Source organism: Ciconia boyciana, chromosome 2 (genome assembly GCF_034638445.1).
Source record: "Ciconia boyciana chromosome 2, ASM3463844v1, whole genome shotgun sequence".
NCBI lineage: Eukaryota > Metazoa > Chordata > Aves > Ciconiiformes > Ciconiidae > Ciconia > Ciconia boyciana.
The window spans coordinates 165,933,277-165,952,622 of record NC_132935.1 but is presented as its reverse complement, the minus strand read 5'-3'; the positions used below and the strand labels follow the sequence as shown (position 1 = coordinate 165,952,622).

Sequence of the window (19,346 nt, the reverse complement as noted above, 5' to 3'; positions counted from 1 at the left end):
ACTGCGATATTTGTGGAGGTCCATGTTGTGCCCAGCTAACGCCACTCACAGAAGGGAGCTACTTAGATTGACGTGACCCCCTCTTTCACCTGCAGACAGAAGGGTTCCCATCTTTACTGGCACCTGATATCACAAGTGTTGGCATCCTCTTGCTCCCTCTGGTTCCTGCTTTTGCAGATCTGGCTACAGCTCCTCCAGGCGTTTCCGATCGTCTGTGCCTGCCACCCTCGGCCTCTGCGGTGTTTTGTTGTGTCGCTGTGGCAGAGCAGCATGTCGGCACGGCTCGGCTGCTCTGACCGCAGTCCTTGTGAACAGATGGGTTTGTTTAATAAGCCGAGAGAAGGGAATGCTTGCAGGCTATGATCTCTCTGCTGCCCTCTTTTCTGGGGGAAAGGTACTGTGAGCTTCTCCTCCTCTCTGCCATCCTGGCAGCCATCTTGTAATTCACATGTACTTGTTGTTCCACTTGAGTTTAGGTGCAGGTAGATTTTTAGATGCTCTTGTACCCACAAGTTGGGGGAGAAAAGATTTCCTTCCCAAGCTGTACAGCCTTTTTGGATGACATGCTTGAGGGCAGCAATAAATCCCTTTTCCTAGGAGGGATCTATTTGATCTAGCCACTGTCCCTCATGCTGGTCTCTGGCTTGAGACGTGGAGAGCTTTGCCTCACGGGGGCCGGGAGGATGCTTTGCACTTCCCCAGCTTTCTTCAGCCTTAACGTTGATGCTTTCATGTAACTTCTGAGCCTTTTGGTCCCTCCAGCAGGTCGTATCCTGAGCCTCCTTGGAGGGGTTGGTTCCTCACTGAGCCCCTATACTTTAAGCACCCCAACCTTCACCAGAGGTAAGTGTGGGAGAGAGACGAGCAATGTTGCATCTGGTACCTCCAGGTGGTTAACCTGGTTTTGGGCTGCATGGAAGGAACAGTTGCTGCTAACAGGCGTCGCTTGTCCCAGAGCCTGTTGTCCTGGAGGACACAGGCGGTTTGCATTTGATCCTCAAGAAATGGCGAATCCCGCAGAGCTGCCGTCCCACAGATGGTGGCTTCCAGCCGTCTTCCCCCAAACTGAACCCAGATCAAGCTGGCATCGTGCAGACCACGAACGGCTGGACTGTGCAATGCCAGGCTGTGATATTTTCTCACCAAACCCACATCTTACCAGGGCATGGTTGTACCTTAAACGCAACTCTTGGGTTTCATCCTGTTCATACCCCATCTCCAGTTTACCCAGCTGCTCTGCTCTGGCACACCTGCAGTCCCTCTCAATCCAGCTCCATCCTAATTTACCAAGATCCATCCTCCATGTTGTGGACACCAATAAGCAGAACCAGACCTTGGGCAACCCTTTTAGTACCTTGCTTGCACTTAGAAAGATGAGAGTTGATGATTATTTTGATCATTTGCCTCTGTTTGGGTGTTTTAAATATATCTTTTATAGATTATACTGTGAAATCCTCCTTTCTGTTGTCATGAGTTTCACGTTGCAAGGTTCTAGCTTTGGTTAAATGCCCAGGAAGATGCTCCCCCAAAATTTTCTGGAGGTGTACCTGCTTCACAGCATCTGGTTTTCCCCATCCTGATGGTGTGAATCGCTGTGGCCAGGCTCTTCCTGCAGCGGCGAGTGATGGACTGTGATATTTTTCTGAATCATGGGGTTTCGTTATGTTTTGAGGGATGCGTTTGCAATGGGGAAATGTCCCCTCTAGATGGCAGAAATGACAGCAGGAAAGCGCAGGGGGCCCGTGCTGCAGAGCGGCAAAACGCTGAGGTGCAGGACACGGTGCTGGCCTCAGTCGGGTGGTCTCCGGCCACCGCGTGGGACCTGCGGTGCTGTCACCAGATGGAAATGCCCAGCCGCTGCCTGCTCAGCCCTCCTGCCAACACCCCGAGAGCTGCACGGCTGCCAGTCCCGAGCCCAGCTTTTGGGTTTCCCTCCGGGAGAGGTGAGTGGTACCCGCGACGGGAAGGCAGCACCGTCAGCGCTTGGAAAATGGGGAAAAAAAAAGTCATTTAGATCACTTGCATCCCCCTTCCCTGGTGGTAACGGAGAGGGAAGTCCTAAATAACCTGCCCTATATCGGGTGACCCGCTTTTAGCGGCTGCCGCTGTGTCTGACGGACCGAAGCGGTGAACGCCTGGATGCCCGGCGCTAACGCGAGGTGACGGGGTGGCCGTTGGGACGGCGATGGGTGGTGGAGGGACCGGGAGCGGGTTGCTGGAGCCGTGCTGGTCGCCGAGCGGGTGATACGGCTGTTGAGCATCTCTCGCGAGTCGTTTTTGGCAGCTGTTGGCAGTGCTGCTCTGGTGTTTTCGAGGGGCCATGCTGTACATCGAATCTTGTAATGGGGTGAGCGAAGGCACCTGTTGAAATGGGTTTAATTTCTGCCTCCTCAAAATGGGACATCTATTTTTATTAATTGCATTTGCAACCATAAATACCTTTCTGGATCCGTATTTTCGGTATTGGCTCGTTGGGGATGCGGCCATCCCTGCATCCCTGGGGCAGGCAAGGACTGTGCTGAGCATCGCAGTTGTGGTGGCTGCCGAATTCAGTGTTCCTACACAACTGCAAACAACTGCTCCCGGCGCTCGATGTGGGGCTGGGGATGGGATCGAGGGATCAGACTGTGGCAAAGTGAGGGCACAGGAGTCTCCCTGCCCAGGGGTTTTCTGTGATTAAAGATGCTGGTCCTGGGGGGGACCCTATTTCCCATCTAGGAGATCTTCCAGGCAGAAGGTGCTGAACATATCAACCAACGGGTTTGGGGCATTTTGGGGTGAAGGTGGGCGAGGTGAAGGACAAGAGGAAGCTAACGGTGTCAAATGTGGTTTTATTTAGCTGTCCAAACAGCAGTTAAAAATCTTGTCACCTGGCTGCGTGGGACCATGGGGATGAATTTCTCCCCCCCCCGAGTGTGGCTGTGACTCCTGCCGCTCCATCTTGCGGTATCCCCATGCGAAAGAATGGGCTTGCCCCTGGGTTCCTCACAGAAATGTCACAAAAAGAGGGTTTTTAATATATATATATATATTTTTTTTCCCCCTGGTCCATCAGACTGGTATAAAATTGGACAGATTTCAGCTTTTTTCAGCTCTGCAAGACGCTTTGGGAAGTGTGGCAGCACCTCATCCTACATCCCTGCAGGAGGAGGATGCTGAGGGAGGAAGGCTAATCCCCATGAGAAGGGTACGTGGGATGATGTGAGGAGCCACGCCGGGGAAGAGCTGGGATAAAACCTGCCCCGGGGGCTCTCCCTGGCTGGGGTTGAGGGTATTTTGGAGCCAATGCCAAAAAAAAAAAAAAAAAAAATCCCCATAGCACTTTTGCTTCAAAGCAATAACTTTGCAGTCTTGCTCTTGTGGTTTTTTTGCTGAATCTGGGCTGGTTTTTGCTGAATCTGGGCTGACACACCGCTTTTGGGGCAGGATCTGATCACTTTTCCCACCCTCCTGTTCATTCAAGGTCTTTGGCAATAGACATACCCCTTCAAGGGGTGAACGTGGGGTTGGTTGGTGGCTTTAGACGCAGAGGTGACCTCTGCTCTGAGCCGGTGGCACCGAGGTGCTGCCTGGGAAGGACATCATGCAGGGATGCATGAGGGCAGGCAGTCCTCGAAGCCAGTGCCCAGATTATCCTGGGGGAAGCCAAGAAAGGCTGGAGCCACGCTCCAGGATAGCTTCAAGCAGCCAAAATTAGCCCAAAGCCCATCCGCCCGTGGCTCCTTCCAGCATCGCGTCCCCCTGCAATGATCCTGTGGTCCAGAGACTTGTCCTTGCCGTGGCTTTTCTTGGCATCTCAGTGCTTTTGGAGGCAGCCCCGATTTTCAAGCTTCCTTCTGTGCCATTGCAAAAAGGCACCATGGGGCAGAGCCAGCCTGGGAAATAATTGGGCGGCCGGCGTATAAAACCACCAACGAGGAAAAAAAGAAGTAGGAATAACTGTGGTTTTCTGGCTTGCCTGTCAGCGTCCAGCTCGGTCTGTATGCGCGCTTCTGATCGCGAGTGCTGGGATTTAGCATCCCAGGTGCGATGGGATGTGCTCACATCGGTGCACGGGGATGGCGTGTGATGGGTAGGGCTGTGGCTACAGCGACCTGAGTGCTGTCAGAAGTAGTTATTGGGGAAGAAAAACTTTATTGCAAGGCAGCCTGGGCTCCTCGCGTGCATTTAGGACCTTCCAGAGAGGTCATTCAGCACGTCAGTGGGGTTAGTGCTGCCTGGCCCTGGCATGGCTGAGGGGTCTGAGGCCACCAGTTACCAGCTTTTCTGGCAAAAAAAAACCCCTTTTTTTTTCCTGCTATATCCAGTGCCTGCATTTCCATCGGTATGCTGCAAACCTCTTCTAGGAAATCCTCCGGCAGCCTGCATGGCCTCAAACAGAAGCCGAGAGCCTTACTGCAGGGGGTTTGGGGTGTGATCCTTCTCCCTGGGGTCACCCCTCCACAGCGGAGCCACAGGGTGAGACCTGCCAGCGCTCCCCAACCCACCACAGTGCAAAATCCTCCGGCGTCTCACGAGCCACGTGAAGCCGGCTGACTTTGTGCTGGAGCAGATGAGGAGTGTGTCCGCGGGAGCAGGAGGGAGGTGGGCTCGGTGGACTGGGAATGGCTTTCCCTAGCCAAGGAATCCAGCAATGCTGGAATGTGGGCTTTTTTTAGGGGGCTGCAGCTGAGGTTGGTCTTATGCTGGGTGACGTGGTCCCTGCCTGGGGATGCTGATGTCCTTTTTGTGCTCTCCCGCAGGACGGCGAGGTGACCACCACACGCCAGTTGCTGCTGCTTCGCGCTGAGATACCCACCAGCACCACCAACGCCGACAACAGGTAGGTCCCATAAAACCACAACTGCTGGTAACCCTCGCTGGGGCTAACTGACCCCGGAGGGACCCAACCCGACCCACACCGACACCCCTCAGCCAAGACACTGCTCCTCTGGGGCTCGTTTTTCCTGACCGTGCTGCTGCTGGAAAGCAAGTTGTGGGGAAGGATCGAGATTTTCTCTCTAGCACAGGGTATTGGGGAGCATCCCATCGATATGTGATGCTCCAAGGTGCTTGTAAGAGTCATGCAGTCTCCACCTCCGTTGGCTCCACGAGGATAAGAGCTGCCCTGGCAGCCGGACCGGGAGCTGGGATGTGCCTGCCTTGCTGGGGACTGTATTTGGGTCAGCCTCATCGACTGGATGTGCAACTGTGTCATCCCTGGAGAGCACGGGATGCCAATCCATAAACCCGACTGGCTCCAGACGGGGTGGCACGCACTGCGAGAAGCACTGAAACACTGGCATCAACACTGTGCTCCCCGTTTCTCGAGCTCAGCCCTGCTCCCAGGCTCCAAAAATGGGCAAAAAATGGGGAATCCAGTACAGGCTCAGCTTTTTCTGACAATAGCAGCTGTGACTCCGCTTGTCTGGGACATGGCTCCAGCCCCGTAAATAGCCAGAAGCCATCTGCAATTCAGATTGCGTGCAGCAGCAACTGGTACTACCGGACGCTTGTGAAATTGGGGATGCATCCCCCTCCTGATGCCTGATTTCTCTCTCCCCCGGCACGAAAGGAGGCAGGAACAGGATGTTTTCCTGGCTTTTAGTTTCCCCATCCCGGCTGTCAGAGATGTGAGGAGGCGATAAAAAGAAGGGAGGCAGAAATGCTGGTGCCTAGGTTGAGCTCAAAGAATTTATATATTTTATTTCATTGCCCCATAGAGGGGATTATTTTAGTGAACCCACATGGGGAGGAGACCCCAGGGAGCTGGGACCAGCGGGTGCAGGGGAGGACAGGGCAGCTGTCTCCCTGCCATCAGCCCCACGGTGGCCGAGTCCTCAGTCCAGCATTAAGTTGCAGATATTCCCTTGAAGCACTGGAGTTTCTTCTCCTGTTTGCTATCAAGCAAGTCTCGCTGATGGAAAGCAAAACGCCTGCATGGTGGGTGTCCCTGGCTCCCTAATGCAAAGCCAGCACAGAGGTGATGGGGACTGAGCCCTGCTGGGAAAACTCTCCAAAAAGCCAAGTGCAATGCTCCAGTCCCTCCTGTTACAATCGGCAATGTGCTGACCTGGATATACTGGGTATAGGATGAGGAAAAAAAGGGAGGCTTATAATTTTTCCTGATTGGAAGTGCAGGATACTTGAGCTGCATCCCTGCTTGTGGTGGTGGTCCCATGGATGCCTCCTGGACATGGTGGCATGGACCAGAGAGAGAAAACAACACGCAGGTTCAGGTGGAGAGGGGACACTGGTGTCACTGCCCACGCCGGTGGGGTAATTGCCCTCCCTGGGGAGCCACAACCGGCATCCATGGGGCGATAGAGCTTGTCAGGCTGTTCCCCTGAGCAAGGAGGATGATCTCACGTGTTTCATCGATTCGCTATCTGATTGCTAATTATTACAGTAGCTTGACCTGCAGAGGCCAGCAAGCCGTAACGCCTACAGTCATCTCAGCCAGCACGGACATCCTTGTGGCTTCAAACCTGGGCTGAACATCCCTTCTGCTCCCTCCTCCTGGCCCCGGGGTCCCAAGTGCTGCCTGCACACCCTGCCCCTGCCAGCATCCCTGGGGAGCAGCCCAGCTCCATCACAGCAGCTTTTCCACATTTCATTTGCCTTTATATATATTTTTTTCTTTTTTTGAATGCACCACAGTTGTTTCACCCCATCTGCCCTCCAGAGCATGAGTGCTGCTGCTCCTTGGAGCCATCACACTGCAGCTTCACTCCATCAGCTTTGGGACCTACTCCTAACCCACAGACACCAGGAGCAAAAATAAAGCAGATGGCACCGTTGTGGTAGCATCTCTGGGCTCTTTGCTGTTTTTATTGCTGAAATCCAACCTCATTGCCCTTGTCCTGTCCACCACGGTCATAGGGAAGAAATTTCACTGGTCTTCTTGCAGCAGGTCCTGGTGTTTCTAAAGACAGGCAGGATCTTCCTGCATGCCTTGTCATCTTGGCTGCAGCAAACTTGCTTCCTCTCTGGTCCCTGGGTGCCTCTGAGAAGAGTTTGGGTCCGTTTTCTCTCCACCTCCCTATTTAACAGTTGCATTTATCAATAAGGTCTCCCCTGCTCTTCTCCAGCCTGATCAGACCCAGCTCAGCCTCTCCTCATGCATCCCATCCTCCAGCCTTGACCATCTTGGTGGCCACCACCGGATCCTCTCCAGCTCCTCAGTGTGCTCCTCCACTGGATGCAGCATCCAGATGCCAAGTCCCTGGAAGGATCCCTACAAAATACCACCCAGAGCATCCCTCCGTTTTATCAGTGAGCTGTTAACACCCCATCTCAACCCAGTCTTCCCATCACCTTTGTACCCCTGATGTATTTTATCTAAGATCCTGTTTCCTTCCTCACTCGTAGCAACCTCACACCAGGCAATAGCGTAACGGTGTTGGCAAGGCAAAACTGAGATCTCTCCTGTCCCCAGGTCTGTTATCCTGCCCTAGGAGGAAAACAAAGTCTCCTGGTCCTCTCCAGTGCTAGGATGAAGCCTTTGGGAGCTTGCAGAGGAGCAGAAGCTTCACCCTGTGCCACCGCACGCAGGAGCCACGGCTCCGGAGGGGGACAATGACAGCATTGAGTGCGGGCACTGAAACGCTGCCGTATTGTGCCTGGCAGAGAGATGCCCGGGAATAATCGCCTCCTCCTTGGCTTTGTTGCAGGGCTGAGGCCGGTTGTGCTGCAGGGCTTTTCCCCCCGTGAAGGTCTCCGGTTATGCGGTGAAGACCCGCAGCTCAGACGCACCTTTTTTTCCTGGCTGTGAAAGGTATGGCTCGTCTAATCGCCTCCTTACCAATACTCTGGGGGCATTGCTGATTGGGAGAAAAAGTGGATTTGGGGACAAAAGGATGCTCTGTTCCTCATCCTGGGGGGCAATGTCATGCTTTCATTGATCCTTGTAATATATTTTGTATATATTATATTGCATATATTATATATAGTATATTTTTTATATATCACATATATAGTCAACATCGAGAGCCGTGCAAGTTGTCTTACTTCTTTTTATGTCTATAAAATGTTTTGTATTAAATACATGCTTAAGCTACAGAAATCCAACTCCGCTAGGGGTTGGGGCAATCCCTTAAAATTTGGATCCAGGGTTTTGCTTGAAAATGTTTTAAACAAGGCTGAACGAGGCTTCGCTCTGGGTCCGAAACAGAGCGAGGCTGAGATTTTTTAGAAGCATATTTAAGGTTGTTTTCAAGCTTGGTGCCTACAAAAGGATTTCCCTAAACAGTTTCTGATGAGGGTGTTTTCCTTGCCCAAAATCTGCTCAAAAAGCTCAAATCTGGGCTGAAGGTTTGGCTTGTGACCGTGTCAAGGGCAGCACCAGCTGCAGGAGCAAGTGCTGTGGCGATGACTCCCTTCTCCCTCCTCCTCCATCCCCAGAGCATCCTACGAGCTAATTTCCACTTGAAAACCCTTTCTGGGAATGCATCTCCCCTGCACAGTCAGCCAGGCTGTTTCCCAGCTCATTCCTCCCCAAAAACAGCTGGAGAGAACACACACACTTGAAAAATTAAATAAGTGGATGAAAACTTGGCTGCCCCATCCCAGCTGTGCTGGCAAGCAAGAACATCTCTTCTCTTTAAAACTGGGAAAAACAAATTCTTTTGAGTAGTTTCACATGGCGGGTGCTACTTAAGAAATGCTGAGGGACGTGCACTGGGTCCCTGTATGATTAGGAGATTGAAGAATCACCAGATTTAGAAGATTTAGAGCCATCTTCATACTGGGGTTGCTAAGTTTTTGTTTGTTTTTTTTTTTTGGGGAGGGGAGGGGATTCTTTAATTGCAGTGAGCAACACCTTGTTGGTTTGAACCCCTGAAAGCCAAATCTCACCTTGCAGCACGGGGCCTTTAAGGAAAACATCAATTATTGTGAGATCAGCCATAAAATCATGCGAGCTGGCAAGGTGAAGGAACAGATAACTTGCCAAAGGTCGCAGCCGCCGGACGGCAGCAGTTATTTAATCCCTGCTTGTTGCGTTCGAGCGTGGGATAACATCAGCCCCCTCCTCGCCCAGAGCCCTGCATGGGGGCAAAACCCTCTGGCTGAGAGCAGGAGGGGCTGGAGGAGGAAGAAAATGTCCTCTCTGTCCCCTTCCAGGCGTTTTTCCTTCCAGCTGTTATCCGCAGAGCAGGGCGATGCTTCCAGCCACCCCCCCCTGCCCTGCAAAACAGGGCTGGGAAGGGAGCAAAGGGATGAAGAGGGTCTGGGAATGGGGCTGGCAGAGAGCCCCCGGCCACCATAAAATACTAAAAATGTAAAATTTGAGCAACGAGTGCTGCTTTGGCCTGTTCACTTTGACATAAAAATCGAGGGGGGAAAAAAGAGGTTTTTGATGATGCTGCAGTATATCACTGTAGCTGTAAGGACAGGTCGAGTTTGCAGCTGTCTTTTTCCTTTCTGCTTCACCCCTGTTTGAACAGAAAGGAAAAGAAAACCCAAAGAAGAAGGGAGCATTTCTTATCCCATGGCAGCACCTCTGCTTTCCACCTCCCTTCTCCTGCTCCAAGGAGCTCTCTCTTCGCTATTATTAGCCCTAAACCCTTAGACTATTTGAATTATTTGATTTTTCCCTAGGCATTGCTCTTGGCTTCTGAAAGCATTGCCGCATTCTTGTTTTTCCTGGACTTTTTTTTGATGCTTATAAGGAAATGAAAAAAAAAAAAAAGGAAGGGAAAGAAATCCTTGGAATCCCAGACTCGGAGGAGCTCTCCTGTCGCGGGAAGCTTCTCCGGTGGAGGTCTCCACGTCATCATCTCCAGGCTGGTGTAGCGGGAAGAGAGCTCGGTTCGAAGGGGTGGGAGGGGAGGAAAAGCAGCGGCTGGGGAGCTCTGCCGGCGGCGGCAGGCAGGGATGGGGCACTCCTGCAGCTCTGCACACCGCGGCGGGGAAGGATGGGACGTTTTTGCAAAGGACTGAGCCCAGTGCTTCTCCGTATGTTACTTTTTGTGTTGTTTTTTTCCATCCCCTCCACTTTATATCGATATTTTGCTGCATGGTTTTAGCTTGGCCGATTCCTGGCACTTCGCAGCCCCCCTCCCTCTGCTTCAATCTACCTCTGCTCCCACCCCGCTCTCCCCTGCTCTTCATTTTCTGCCCTTTCCTCATCACTTGGGTGGCGAACACGTTTGCTGTGACCTAACATTCGTGTATTGCCTTTCCTGCCGGTGGTAAGAGACATAACGTCCCTATTTGGCGTCAGTTTGTGCACGCTTTGTTGGCATAAATCATCTCCTGTTGCATGGGGCAGTGCAAATCCATCTCCAGGGAGTTTGGAATTAAACCGTCGGTGTTTTAGCTTTTTCCTGATGGGAACGCCTGTGTGCTCTGGGATCTTCTGGCGAGTCCCCATCCCGAACCTCCTCCCCATCTCAAGCCACCAGAGGTGGGGAGAGGAAAATGCTTCAGGGTCTGGTTTTCCTGCTAGTCCTGCTCTTGGTCCCTTGGGTTATGTTTCTGAGACTTCTGCTTGTACAGCGTATTTTAGGGTCTGCAGCCTGCTTGCTTTTGGAGCATCAGCTCAGGTAGTACACGCTCATGCATCATGAGCCGGTCTTTAAAGACCAGGCAAGGGCAGAAACCAGCGCCTGTAGGAGCTCACCCCAGCAGAAGATGCGGTTTTGCAGCTGGTGTCTCTAACCCATGGACAAAAGGTCCATTGATAAGTTTATGTTCTCTGTAAGGTGCTTTTGTATTGTATTGGTTTTTAAATAATATCCAAGGATGTGAGCATAGTTTTTAATCCTCGCATCTCAAAGCATCTCACAAAGGGTGTCTTCTCTCCTGCGCAGCTGGGGAGGGCAGCAGCTCGGCAGCACCACCACCAGCGGGACCTGAACCTGCTCTTTGGTGGCCTCATCTTCTTGGCCAATGGGCCTTCCTTGAGAGGAAACTCTCCTGTTGGCTACCAAACACACAGGTTGCTCTTCTGGGGTGGAATCTCCTTCTCCAACTTGTATCCCCCATCAACACCTCTAGGTCCTTAGATGAATCTTGTTTAGAGATGCTGTTGCATTTCTGTAAGGTGCTGTTGCATTTCTGTAAGGTGCTGTTGCATTTCTGTAAGGTGCTGTTGCATTTCTGTAAGGTGCTGTTGCATTTCTGTAAGGTGCTGTTGCATTTCTGTAGCCTTTATCAAATCCATCCTCATTAAAACCCTAAGATCTTCCTTGTGGTTAATGGGTGACCCTTAGCTACATCCCTCCTACCTCCAGGTCGCTGGTACAGTTGTAGCAAAGTTGGTTGCAACCAGCATTTGTCCAAAGGGATCCCCAGAGAGTGGGGCTGGAAGGACCTCCTGAGCCCTCCTGGTCTGTGCTGTGCCCCATGCATGGTAGGGAGGCATTTCTCTCGCACACCCTGGGGCCTCCATCTCCTCCCATCCCAAAATGCCCTTTCCATCTATACCAAGCACAGGAGCTTGGCTTAATAAATGTATTTAAGCTGTGCTTAATGGGAGAGAGCTGTGTTCTCTTTTGGCAGAGGGTGAGTGAACCCTGTACCCCAACCAGAGGGAAGCCAGGAGCCCCTTGAGTCTCAGGAGGCCAGAGGTACCTTCTCCCTTCACCCAAATTACCTTGAAATGCCACAGGAGGGCAATCTGTCCTCTATCCAAAGCCTCCTTAGAAAGTTGGAGGAAGGAAATCCAATGTAACCCGGCTCAAGTGAGTCACGGACGGGTGGGAACGGGGGAAAGGGGCATGTCACTGATGGGGAATCTGCGCCTCGTACTCCTGCAAGCTATGAGAGCTATTTCTGAGATAATCCTTGGGGCTTGTCCAAGACCGAAATACCAGAAGATTTTTTTTTTGGTGTGTGTAATAAGGAAACCCCTCCTTCCCCTGTAATGTACTGCGGAGGTGGACCACGGCATACGGCATGCGCCTTATTTCTGCAGGTCCCAGCACTGCGGAAGACTTTCCTCTCTCGTAATTTATGGCTTGTTTGGAGCTCTTGCACCCAAGGTTCATTCAACCAGCACAAGGTTCATTTTTAAGGCTGCGCAGCTCCCTTTGGCCTGGTCCGTTGCTTGGAGATCTTGGTGACCGGCCACGTAAACTGCTGTGGTTTCTGCTCCTTGCTGTCAGGAAAAGAGAAAATAAAGGAGTTTGTGCAGGGTTGCTGCATGCCGTCACTGCAACCCAGGGCTTGTAGCAGCAGGGGACGGGGGAAATGGATAGAAAATGAGGAGCCCTGTCCTACAAATTAATTAAGGCATATGGGGGTAAATTGCTATGTCACTCCTAGCTTCTAACTTCTTCACTTCTAACTTTGCTAGAACAATTTGTTTACCTCCTTGCCTCTGCAGAGGGGCCTGGTGGCATTTTTTTGGTGCTGTGGGATGGCCCATCAGCTCTCTGGCTGCCTCCGCAGAAGGTGGGGACCCTGGGACTGCCTGCCAGGTGCCCTGGGCTGTCCCTAGTGCATGAGGTGGCTCTATACAGGATCCATTTACATCCTGCAGGGTCTCAGAAGAGCTCCTCGGAGACCTTCACACCCTCTTCTGTGGTCTGTCTTCTTGATCATCCTGAGGGCAGTCTCCTGGGGAGGATGCCAACTTCTCCTGGCCACTGGTGGGTGCGGAGGTGTGGGAGATGTTGAGCAAGGGGGGACTGATGGGAATCTCGAGAGTGAGTTGTGCAATGGCAGGACAACAGAGGCTGAAGGTGCCTCAGGAGGTCATGGAGTAGGGCCAAGTTTGATGTTGGATGAAGCTGCCCAGGGCCCTGTCCAGTCGAGTTATCTCCAAAGGTGGAGATCCCACCAGTTCCCTGTGCCAGTGTTTGTCATGGAGACTTTTTTATTTCATATCCAGTTGAAAGTTTTCTGGCTGCAACTTGGCCTTTCATTGTGTGCTTTTGAGAAGCGTCTGGACCACCTTCTCTATAACCTCCTAGAAGGCAGCTGCACATGCCCGTAAGATCTTCCCTTTCTCTTCTCCAGGCTGATCAGACCCAATGCTCTCAGCCTCTCCTGAGACATCCCCTTCTCCAGCCCACGACCATTTTGGAAGCCTCTGTAGGACTCACTCCAGTACCCTTCTTGCACTGGGGAGCCCCAAACTGGACACAGTATCCAGCTGTGGCCTTACAAGGGCAGAACAGAGAGGATCATAACAGCGCTTACACCATGGGCTACGCTCTTGCCGAGACAGGCTGGCACGGGGTGGCCTTCTCTGCTGCAAGCCCACACTGCTGATTCATGTCCAACTTGACCACCAGGACCCCCCATCCTTGCTGCAGAGCTGCTCCCCAGCCAGTCACTCCTTGCTGTCCTGTGTCCTGTCCCCAGCCAGGGCCACCATTCTGCCTTTCCCTCTGTTGAACTTCACCTGAGTCCTACCAGCCCATTTCTCCAGCCTGCTGAGGTCCCCCAACACAGCAGCACTGCCCCACCCCACCTATCCACTGCTTCCCCCAACCAGGAGTGGCCACAAACTCGGTCCCATCACCCTGATTATTAATGACACTCAATGGCCTTGGCCCCAGCTGTCATCCCTGGGGGATGCCACCACCAGCTGGCCACCCCTGGGAGGGGACCCAGCATCACCAGGGGGTGACAGGGCAGCACCAGCTGCTCCATGGGGGCCAGGATAGCGTTGGGGTCACGAGACCCTACTTTCTGGTTGAATTTACATACAGCATCCCCATTTCAACTGAGATAAGACCCATTTCAACATAGCAAGGACTGAGGGAGCTCGGTGCCTCCCAAGGCTGCGTTTCTGCTTTGCTTTGTTATTTCTGACCGCAACTTTTAATACCCTCTTAAACACATGCTCGGCCAAGAGCTTTACAAGCGTCTGCTTTGTGCAAAGCGCCTTTCAAATACGAAGTGGAGGCCAGCAAGGCAGCGAGCTGCAGATGGCATGTGTGAGCCCACCAGCAGGCTGCTGGCGGGATGTAAATGGACAAAATCACCGGAAAACGTCCCAGAAACGTGGCTCGTCCCCCGCCACGGCCGAGCCACCAGGCTGAAGCATCACTACCAGCTCCTGTCTGGCCCTGGGCATCTTTGGGTGCTTAAATCCCTTCTCCGTCTGACCCTCTGGGTCAATGCAGAGTTAATCCAACCCACGACCCCAAATGACGTTCCCCACCAGTTTCAGCCCCAGAGAACGCCCTGCCGTGCATCTGGAAGCCTTTGCTTCGGAAACCTGATGCCGGTTCAAAAGTCAGCCTGAGCCAAATTCCTCCAGGCATGTTTTTATCATCCCTTTTTTTTTTTTTCCTGCTGGGGACAATGGTATTGCTTGCTGCTCTGCCCGGCCCTTTCCTCTGCGCTCCCAGACAGAAATAGTTAACCAGGTTCACTAAGGAATGAATGTCCTCGTTTCCTTTCCAGGGCAGGCAGCTCCCCGCTGCCTCCCCCCTGCCCGTCTCTCTGCTCCAAGCCCCAGGGAGGAGCCGCTATCTAGTGACATGATGCAAGAGCAGAAGTTGTCTCCCTCGCCCTGGCAGTTTTCGGTGACCCGGTGGCCTGTGCAAGCACTGCCAGGTCCCCCAGGGCTTTCTGCAGCACGAGAACAGCCCTTTGCTCTCCTCTTGTGATCGGTGGGATGGGAGCACCTCGTGGCTCTGGGGAAGACGTGAGCCAGCCCTGGCTCTGGAGAGTTTCAAGTCAAAACAGATCAAGCTAATAAAAAGGAAGCAATGCTGGAGAAGAGGAGGGGAGGAGAGGAGAGAGAGGAAAGAGGATGCCACGGGCATTGCAAAGCAATCCCTGCTGTAGAAGAACTTTATTTGCTAGCATGGCTTCTCCCAGGGTTGTGGTTGAGTCTCCCGGGAAAGGGGAGACCACCGGGGTGAGGACCCTGTGCTTACCCCAGCACCCAGACTCCACGGGCTGCATATGGGACACCCCGGGCTGGTTTCGGTTGCCCACATGTAGGTATTTGGGGTCATCTGAGATGCCACAACCCATTAGTTTTGCCGGGGCGGGCTGCTGGCGCGTGCGATGCTCCAGCTGCTGGAGCGGCGATATGGCAGTCGGGAGGAGCTGCTCAGCGCTCTCCAAGGGCACCCGGGAGGAAGGCTGCCTTTCAGTGGGGCTTTGTTGCATGCTTGGCTTGGCTTCACGGGAGGTGGTTGCTCTCAGGCTACAAACTCCCTGGTAAAGTGTTTTTCAGGCGGCGGGACCAGGGGGAGACAGGCGAGAAAGGATCAGCTGTAGCTTCAGCTCCTGGTTGAGTGGACTCAGAGGTTTGCACAGGATGGACAGGATGGTGTTCGGTGGGGAATGCCGGTTTGGTGGAGCATGAAACATCCCACCGCCCCAGCCAGGGCATGGAGTCCTGCCCAGCGTCCCCATGTTAGTGGAGAGGTGAGGAGCTCCAGCAGGAGAGCAAAGCTCTCCCGGATGTCCCTGGGGTGGTGAGACAGACTACAGGCCACCGTGATTTCGGGAGAGGGGGAGGATGGCTGTGTCTTCTCCTTTGGACCCATCCTGGGAGATGGCTCAGGGCTGCTGCTGGCCATGCTGCAGCACTGCTGGTCTTTCGGTGGGTGGGATCCATGGCAAAGAGACCAGAGGTGGGGCTGGTCCCTGCATGGGGGCTTCTCCAGACCTCTCCCTTCTTGGCTCTCCAGGTTGCTGTAGGATTTGACCGAGGCTGTTTCTGCCTGGAGATCAGAGAAAGCTCTGGTGGCAAATGCAGGAGGACAGGACTGCCTGGCTTGTAGCTGTGCTCCAAAGACATCTTTGGAAAGGTTTTGATCTGCTTTTGGTCCTCTGGCACTTCTGAAGCTGGTTTGCAAGATAACCTTACTCCTTTCTGTAGTAGCAGAGAGGGATGCCCTGGAAAATAGGAGGAGATGGATGCAGGCAGGCCAGAAGAGCAGCAGGGAAAAGCAGGCGGCTTTCTGGAAGAAATACTGTGTCTAACAGCAAACACATGCAAGGTTTCGCATGCTGGCCAGGATGCGTATGGGCGTGGAGCTGATTTATTTAGTCCTGCGTGAGCGGAGCTCGCCCGGAGATCCCGAGGTGGGAGGACAAGGAGGAAGCTCTGCTCTGAGCAGCTGCTTTCTTGCAAGCTTTTGCACTACATGTCTCTCCCCCAGATCTTGTGGCTGCAGAGCCTCCTGGCAGCCCACAGCACTTTTTGAGCCATCCCAGAAAATTTTAATAGTCCTAGTAAGGGTGAACTCTGATGCATGATTTATAGGGAGTGTTTTTACGGTGTTTACGTTGGCAGGCTGTAGTTTATGTACGGTTTGAAATATTCACTGAAACCTCTTATCGCTGGAGCTTAAAAACAACAGAGCACTGATGAAAGTCCTGCACTAATTGAAGAAGGGTTGATTTAGGGCTTGGGCTGCCCAGCAGCTGTGCAAAATGCCTGGCTCCTGCCCGGCTCAGAGGGGTTGCTGCAGCCTGCAGTTCCCATGGGGAAGGAGAGATGATTTCACCCGTTGTGGTGGGGATCCATCCAGATTTAAGTGTTACACCAATGAAGGCTGTATGTGGCACAAAGAGAGCCAGAGCGTGATGCCTGGGGCTCCCGTCCATGCTCACAGCCTCCCTGGCCTGGCAGAACAAGACGATCAGCCGATGCAAGAGGCATCAGCTGGGGAAACCTCCAAAAGCGATTGCTTAAACGTGCTTTTTTTTATAACCCAAACCAGCTCATCCACGCACTCAGATACAGGGGCAATACCTTATGCTGGTGTTAAAAACGCAGTTCGTTTCCATTCCCATCTCTCCTCTCATTGTGCCTCTGCTAGGACCTCAGCTGCACAACTCATGTTTTAATAAAATCAGGGACTTTAGTGAGATCTCATCAACATCTGTGGGATTTGGAGTAACCTAACCTCACAAGTGTCTCACAAAAAACACTCTCCTGCTCTTCTGACATTTTCCACTGAAGGGCAGGGCTGTCCTTCTCCTGTCAGACCTGCAGGCAGGGTCTGAGAGCATGAAACTTCTTCAGGTGCCAGCAATGGGTCATCCTGGAGCATAAGGAAGCGATTTATCCATCTGCCAAAAGACACCTACTTTACGATCAGTTCCTGACCCCTCCAGCTGTGTCCACCTTTCCTCCTCCAGCATCACGGGTGCTAAGGAGAAGTGGGTGAACAGTGGGGTGCAAGCAGCACCTTTGCCTTGGATGGGTATTTTTAGGGGTAGTTAAAAATGTAAACTAGCAGGAAAGAGTTGCAGGAGGATACCGCATCTTGGACACGGTGTCCTTCTTGTCTCCTGGCTCCTGAGAGCATGTAGTGAAATTTAGAGGAGCAGAGAGAAGAGCTGAAAACTGAGTTGTGTCCCAGACCAGCCCTCAGAGGCCAGGTGGACACTGAGCTCAGCTCCTAGGAGGACTGAACACCCAAGTTTAGGCAACTAAATCCCACCCACGTGCCCTAAAAACAGTCTTGGAGGAGACAATAAGAGAACTTTTCCTTTTGAGGAGAAGCCACCACGCTGCACGTGGTCCTACCTCCCCATCACCCCACAATTGCCCCATACCCCTGCAACCCTTTTCCTAGAAACATCTTGGATATTAGGAAATTTTAGATTGGCTATTAGGAAATTTTACTTCCCTGAAAGGGTTGTCAAGCATTGGAACAGGCTGCCCAGGGAAGTGGTTGAGTCGCCATCCCTGGAGGTATTTAAAAGCCATTTGGATGAGGTGCTCAGGGCCATGGTGTAGTGGTGGGCTTGGCAGTGTTAGGTTTACGGTTGGACTCGATGATCTTAAAGGTATTTTCCAACCTATACGATTTTGTGATTCTGTGATCTACTGGGACTCCCCTTCCAGGCAAAAGGGCAATTTATCCCAGGCTAGTTGGTTAGGAAAGATCCTGACTTGCTTTAGGCATCCTGGTAGATGTATCCTACTAGGTGTAACCTACTAGGGGTATCCTGCTAGAAAGGGAGAGAGAGGAAGCCACAGGATTAGAAGCACATCTACATGCTTCCAGTCTAGATATGCATACTAGAAAATTGACCGAATTTGGTTCAGTGGTTTAGTGGAGCAGGCAGCCTTCCATTTCAAGATATTTCTGATATCTCTCAGTCCACACTGCACTGCACAGATTTAAAAAAAAAACCCAAACCAAACAAACAAAAAAAACCAACCCCAGTTCTGCTACTGGCAGTAAAATTTTGGCTGGCATGTGTGAACCTCTATTAACCTGTGGCCCGTGCTAATGTGCTGGTAGAGAGACAGGCCTTACAGTAGGAGAGTCCATCCTGCTGTTATTCCTTGTAATGAGAAGCTTCCAAAAAACAAGCCAAAACAAATATTTGTAGCAAAGGCAGGGGCTGCCCGGAGGGAGCCGCGGCGGGCAGGAATGCTCCTGCCACCGGGCAGGAGGTGACATCATCCAGATTCCTTCGCTGAGGAATGCAGGATTTGCCGTCTTCCCTGCCAGTAATTGCTTTTCAAAAACAGACCTACCCAGGGATGCACGTTTCACCCATCCCTTTCCATTGCACAGCAGAGAGGCTGAATGTCCCCCGTTCCCCTTCTCTTCCATGGTGTTAATGGGGCTGTTGCATGGACAGGCATGAAAAAGGATGAAATCGGTCATTCCCCAAATCACAGGTAAAAGCACCCAAAATTTTATAATCAGGTGCTGGACATTGCTGGTGGAGGAGCAATGACTTCTCCCCGGGGCTGGCCAGGATGGGGCAGGTGATGGGCTGAGTATGTGCATGGACTTCTCTGCTGGGCAGACTTTGCTGAGAGCTGCAAGAGGACGCCATGTGCACTGCTCCGTGATGACCCCATTTCTTGGTCCTATGAAGCCCACCGACCACATCATGTGCTTTTGAGTGCAGGACTTCAGTGTGATGACTGGGATAGATATCCTGACATGCAGAGCATCCTGGCTAACCAGCCTACACCTTGCTTAGTCTGGTGGGGCTAACTCTTAAGTAAAGCCATAATTCCCCCTCCATGCAGCCCTTGGCTTCTCCATTGGGTTGAGCATCCCCACATCCCATCTCCAGTGCCTTGAGCTTGCTCCCCTCCACCCCAGCTCTGCATTGGCTCCAGCTTCAGCAAACACCACTGGAAATTAGTAACGGTCACTAATGTTTGTATGTCATCAGCACTTCCACCAGCATCGGTGACAGTAAAGGGGTCAGTTCCTGTGGGATGGAGACTGTTGCCGTCATTTCAATAGCTGGAACTAGGTGTAGTTCAACTGCCCCTGTTATGAGTCCAACAGAGTGATTTAGTGGTTGGAAAGGCCCAAAATTTTTTGCTCTCGGTGCCTGAAAGAGGATGGCTGGCAGGAAACGAAAGCGCCGTTCTCCAAGGCAGGGGTGGTTTTGCTCCTGCACTGATTCTTTAATTTTCTGCCAAGTTTTGGAAATTCTTGGCTATTACAACTGGACAA

The 19,346-nt window shown here is 52.3% G+C and overlaps 1 protein-coding gene across 3 annotated transcripts in view; it reads left to right on the top strand.

Moving 5' to 3' along the window:
- The first annotated feature begins 1,824 nt into the window (after positions 1 to 1,824).
- The window catches only part of GJC2 (gap junction protein gamma 2), a 41,473-nt gene continuing 23,951 nt past the window's right edge, over positions 1,825 to 19,346 (top strand). Inside the window, exons 1-3 of one of the 3 annotated variants that reach the window (XM_072854868.1) lie at positions 1,825 to 1,943; positions 4,743 to 4,822; positions 7,653 to 7,756. The gene's annotated coding sequence lies outside the window, so the exon portion shown is untranslated. Of the gene's footprint in view, positions 1,944 to 4,717; positions 4,823 to 7,652; positions 7,757 to 9,791; positions 9,937 to 19,346 lie in introns of those variants that run through there. The other 2 variants (XM_072854867.1, XM_072854865.1) reach the window with 2 other exon arrangements.